The sequence below is a fragment of the Sander lucioperca genome, chromosome 7 (assembly GCF_008315115.2).
Source record: "Sander lucioperca isolate FBNREF2018 chromosome 7, SLUC_FBN_1.2, whole genome shotgun sequence".
NCBI classification, from domain to species: domain Eukaryota; kingdom Metazoa; phylum Chordata; class Actinopteri; order Perciformes; family Percidae; genus Sander; species Sander lucioperca.
Genome location: NC_050179.1, coordinates 27,828,514 through 27,834,738, shown reverse-complemented (window position 1 = coordinate 27,834,738; position 6,225 = coordinate 27,828,514).

Below are 6,225 nucleotides of genomic sequence, written 5' to 3'. Positions count from 1 at the left end.
CATGTACAAACTTAACTGCTTCTCTACTGGTATCTTATTTCTTTCATCAGCTCTCCTTTATCAAACATGATCACACTGCTTTGTTGCCTAATACCCTGAAATTCAGTTTTAACAGGAAGTCTTTCCTGACATCCTGTACAAGAAAGTCTTATCGCTGAAAGACAAAATCTATAAATGACTAAAAATTTAGTATTATTTCTAGGTATGATGAAAAGAAAGAAATTATGCAAAAAACAACCAGAAACATACATTAAAAGCCATACGGTCAAGAATGAAAGCATGAAGTTAAACTCTCAGGACTCTTTCTTCTCATGCAGCAGATGGTAACAAATTTCCCTGCTAAATAAAAGTGTGCTAATTAAATACTAAAATTACCATAATAAGAAGAATTGGTATTTCACTTTCAACATTTGCTTATCCAATCAATTTTCAATCCAGAAGGCATGCAGAGTGCTGCAGAAAAAAACATTCCATTTTAAATTAGTAAGTGACCACCTATATTTCACTCATGAGCTTAACAAATAAGGCTAGGCAATGCTTTAAAGAGGATGGAGCAGATCCGTAAATAACACAAGATGTTCTAGATATCAATTGGAAAATTACTGGATCCGATGTTAAAAGCATCTCCAACCTCACAAAACAGCATACCCTCAATCTAGCCCTGAGGATACTGGATGATCCATCCCACCCACTTTGCTCAGAGTTTTCTCCCCAGATCCAGCGGAGCTGTGGAACTCTATTGCTTTCCTAAGGTTTCTTATTATTTTTCTCCGCGTAAAAGTGATGCTACAGCCTAAACCGTACATGGTGTGGGGGTGCCATTTTCAGGACTGGTCCAGATCCCTGCATGGATCTCGGACAAAGAAATTCAGCCACTTCCACCACTAGGTGGCACAATAGCAGAAAAAATGTGTTTGGCCTTATAACTCCCAAATCGTACATCGCACATTAAAAATACACATATCCACGCGTTCCCTGAATTCAGCTGAATCTCCTGATATAGGCCACGGCCATTTTCACCTAGACTTTTATGTGCGAAAAATTGCGATTTATCGTAAAACTACTTTTTCTAACTCCTCCTAGACCGTGTGACTGATCTGCACGAAACTTGGTACGTAGTATCTCCAGACCGACCTGACGAAAAGTTATCAAAAGAATTTTTTCGGATGAAAATTGCAGAAATTACGCACGACCAAATTTGTGTAGCTAGCTACGAAAACACGAACTTTGCCATATCTCGGCCAAAATATTTAATACGGTAAGCCGTCCACAAGCCGGGCATATCAACCTGTTTATTGCCCTGCCTTAAGTTGATTATCCCGTTTATTCTACTTCTTGCTTGCCAACATAATAAAACAATTCAAATACTTTAATAATTATGCTTTTTCTTATTCGTATTGCATGCTTATTAAATGTATACTCTGAGTTCATCTCCCTCAAAAAGTAGTCCCCTTTAGAACTACGGTGAATAACGTTAGCTCAGCTGTAGCTAATTAGTTTCTATAGCAACCACACAAGGTTCTTCGGCGCTGCAGGTGTCCGGGTCAGTTGTCACTGTCAGTCTATCCTTCTGGTGGCTCTTCCACTCGGTGAAAACCTTGATAGCAAAGGCAGTTGCCTTTTTCGTGTTTGATTCAAGGGCCCCGTCTTCAGTTGTACGCGACTCCTCATCTGTCAGATCTCGGAAACGGGTACTCTGGGCCTTGTCTTTTTCTTTTGTCATTCTGTCGTCCTCGTCGCTCTTTAACCAGTCCTTAAATGTCTTCCCTACTCCAAATATATTAAAATTGACAATGAATTTGTCCATTTTTAAAACACTGTAATGTTTAGAACTACGGCGAATAACGTTAGCTCAACTGTAGCTAACGTTAATTAGTTTCTATAGCAACCACACAAGGCTGCATCTGATCACTAACGTTAGTTTAGTAATGTAGTTGCTACATTGTATCTTGCTTGCGAAACTATGTATTGACTGACCCTCCGATAGATTTCCAACACATTTTAGAAACTTTTTTAAACGAGATTTATTTTTACAATGGACCTCATGTTTGAAATTTCTGTGATAGAAAAAACATACAAGCGGCGTATTGATCTACTATTTGATGACGCTGTGCTCAGTCAGCGGGCAACCTGCCGGGTTAATGCCCTCCTCCCAGCCAATCAGAATCAAGCATTCTTAAACAAAGTAGAATAATGTTATTTGTGGAATGTAGTAAGTAGGCTGTTCAAGGCTATTTTATTCACATTAAACATCGGATGAAGTTGTTCTTTTTTCAAATAGAAATGATGCTGAATAATTAATAAATTAGTCACGACAAAAAAGTTTGCTATGTTTGTTTAATATAATGTAACATTACATAGCTTGTTTAATAGCTTGTTGGATAGAAATGCACCTACTACAGTTAATGTGTGTGAACTGATATTAGGGTTAATATTGAAGCTCTACATTGTGTTTTGCTCAATATGATGTTAAGTGGCTGATCAGTGGGTTTGCTGCAGTTACATATATCTTCTGTCCCAGATGAAACCTAATACTTATGTGGTGGACGCAAGATCATTTTATAATTATAATATGACAGCGTGGTGAACCTATGAATCTAGTTCATATTTAGACATCTGACGTTAAAGATTTGTGTTGTTGTTGCCCAGATAAAATGACAGAGAAAAGAAAAACAGACATAAGATCCTTTTTTATTACACCAAAATGCCAAACAAGTACAATAAGTCCTCAAATCAAGACAATTTGGTAACATCTTTATAAGAATGGGTGCTTATGGAAATACTAACATCACTATGTCACAGGCAAAGGAGACAGAAAGAACTGAGGAACAGGGAGACCAGGGACAGTCAGGTGTAAAGTCTCAGGTAAGTGTGTTGAGCTTAGTTAACATTTTTGGAGGTGTGTGGCTGTCATGGTTAGCAGATGAGCTTTACCAGTGGCTCACTAATTTACATTATGATCAGCTAATTTAACAAGTGTTGTAAAAAAAGTCTTTATAGAAGTCTTGCTATTTGGTTGGATGAGGTAGTTACTACAAGTATGGAACACACATTTTTTTCCCTTACCAGGAGTCAGACTGTTCTGAGACAGTGAGAGTATAGAGGAAAGGTCAGAACCAGGGGCAGATCCAGAAAGATCTGCGCAAGGAGATGATATTACTAGCACCAGCACAGGGGACAGGAGCACCGTTTTTAGTTCAGATCTCAGTGACTGCACAAAGCCATACCAACCACATCCCCAGTGTATTGATAAACAGATACTTGCAAACAAATCCTTAGCATTTCAAGATACATGGTACCAAGACTTAACATGGCTACATTAAAGCCCATCGGCCAAAGGGGTCTTGTGTTTTTACTGCAGCAAAGGTATGTTAAACCAGTTCTCTTTAGGTCATAGACCTGATTCTGCTTTCATCAGTACAGGCTTTAGAAACTGGAAAAAAGCCATTGGAAAATTTAGAGCACACCAGAACTCCCAAGCCCATCGACATTATGTGACTGTGAGTGCACATCAGTCAAACCCAGTCAGTGCCTAGTTATCAAGTGCATGGGGTAAACAGCAGGAGGTGGCAAGGCATTGATTGAGGAAAATTGTAGCTCGGTACAGCATGTTGCAAGGCAGGGACAATCTTTAAGAGGCCACACTGAAGAAAGTGGTAATCTGTATCAGCTCCTGAAACTTATGGTAGAAGAGGATGATCCCATTTTATTGAAATGGTTAACAGATCGCACCACTGCATACGCAAGCCCTAAATCACAAAATGAAATCCTGAGCATTATGGCCAATATGATAATCAGAGGCATTGCCAGTGACATAAGGTCTCCAGCTCTTGTTCAGTTTTCTGTGATAATGGATGGTACGCAGGATTTTTCTGGTGTTGAGCATGAAAGTGTCCGTTTGCGCTATGTGGACCATGACCTTGTCCCACATGAACAGTTTATTGGGTTGTAAAGTGTATCAGAGACAACAGGCCAGAGCCTTGCCAAGATGGTAACTGATGTGCTGTTGAGGCTCAATCAACAGTTATGATGGTGCCTCAAACATGGCAGGAAAGTACAGTGGTGCACAGGCAATAGTGAGGGAGCAGCAGCCATTTGCCCTCTATGTGCATTGTGGCGCACACTGTCAATCTAATCACACAGGCTGGCTGCTCAGCCTCCCCAATGATCCGGGACTGTCTTTCTTGGGTCCACCAGTTAGGCGTCCTTTTTGACCAGTCAGGGAAATTTAAGAGAATGTTTGAAAACATAGTTACCTCTGAAAATGTACCCATCACCACACTGAAACCCCTATGTCCAACCAGGTGGACTGTGCACAGTTCTACTTGGCAACCTAGAGGAGATGGCAAAAAGTACATCCAGAACAGCTTCAACTGCCAGTGGCTTATGTGAGCACTTCAGCAAAGGTAGACTGTGTTGGGCCTCACACTTGCTTCTGCTGTTGTTGGAGAGCTTGAGTGCCTCAACATTTCACTGCAGAAGAAGATCCAGACTGTCTCTGGAATGCAGGCTGCAGTCGATTGTGTCCGATCCTCTCTTCAGGGAAGGAGAAATGACAAGACCTATCTTGAACTGTATGAGAAAGCTACAGCATTGGTTAACGCCATTGAATCAGTTGACTCTATTGAGACAACACATTCAAGGCACTTTGCTGGCAAAGCAGTGGATCATCATTACAGGGCAGAATTCTTCAAAATATTGGATTGTGTGGAGGTTCAGTTAGGTGATCGTTTCAACCAGGACAGTATAAAGACTCTGCAAAACTTAGAGGGTGTCCTTCTGACCGGGGTGTTAAGTGATACAATAAATGAGTACCCTGAGTTGCATAGAGGTTCTCTCTCAGTACAGTTGCCCCTCTTTCGCCAGAAATACCCCTGTAGCAGCAGTGGAGAGACAGCAGAGGCCCTAAGGAGAATGCCAGTGGAGGTGTGGGGGTTGTTTGATCAAGTTGAGGTCCTCGTCAGAATTTTGATGGTGGTGCCAGTGTCCTCATGTGAAGCTGAGAGGTGCTTCAGTGCGTTGCGGAGACTGAAGACATGGCTAAGGGCAACAATGGTCCAAGACAGACTTAACAGTCTGTTAGTCTGCCATGTGCACAAAGAAAGGCTGGACAGCCTTAACATAAACAACATATGTCAAGAGTTTGTGGGGCCCAGTGATACCAGGAAAAATACTTTTGGTACTTTTGTTTAGTCCCTATGTCATCTTGTAAGTGTGCTTTAGTTTTTAAGTTACAGCTATTAGTGGCCGGGTTGTCCAGTGGGTAGCGCAGGCGCACATATACTGAGAGGCTTGTGCCTCAACGCAGAGGTCCAGGGTTCGAGTCTGACTTGTGACGATTTCCTGCATGTCTTCCCCCTTTCTCACCCAGCTGTCCTATCCATTAAAGGAGGAAAAGCCCAAAAAAAATCTTGAAGAAAAAGTTACAGCTATTTGGTACTTTTGTTTAGTGCCTGTCCCATCATGTAAGTTTGCTTTAAATTAAAGCTATTTTTATTTCTACTTCTAGAGCAGTGACTATAGCCTAATACATTTATTTGTTACAAAAGCATTGCATTTCTTTTATATGGGGACACTTTTTCAAAATAAGTCATTTTGTTTTAAGGTATTTTTGTGCCTTGATTGTAAACAACTGAAAAATAAATAAATGGTAAATGGTAAATTTAGTCAGGTTTTTCATAGTATTAAGGCTTTCCTCTGTGTACACATGTCCTCCACAAGTATAATTGTGGCTTGTTTTTGTGTCCCCTTTAAAAATTGCTCTTCAGAAATGTTATGTTTATTGTCTCCCCCCCCCCCACCAAACATTTAGATGAGATTTACGCCCATGCTCTACGTCTTCAATGTTGTTGGATGTTTGGTGTGGTTTTTACTGTTGTCTGTGCTTAATGTTCAATGTGGCTCCCTTGAGTGCAAAACAAATTCTCCTCGGGGCAATAAAGGTTTCATTCATTCAGTTCTTGGGGCCCGTGTCAACTCCATTTTTAGTCTCACTCTGAAATTACAACACCATAAAACCAGTTCAACTGATTTGGGGAGTATTTCATGCTACTGTGCTGTATTGATGGTACTTCGTTGTTGTTTCATGCAGAGAGAATGCCATAGACCCGCCCAGGGTCCATCATGTGGAATGAAGGAGTGGAATATAGTGTAGCCTTTTGTAGAGAGGAGTAGTACCTCCTTCCGCCGCTAAGGGACGGAAAAGGACAAAAGTGATGCAGGCCT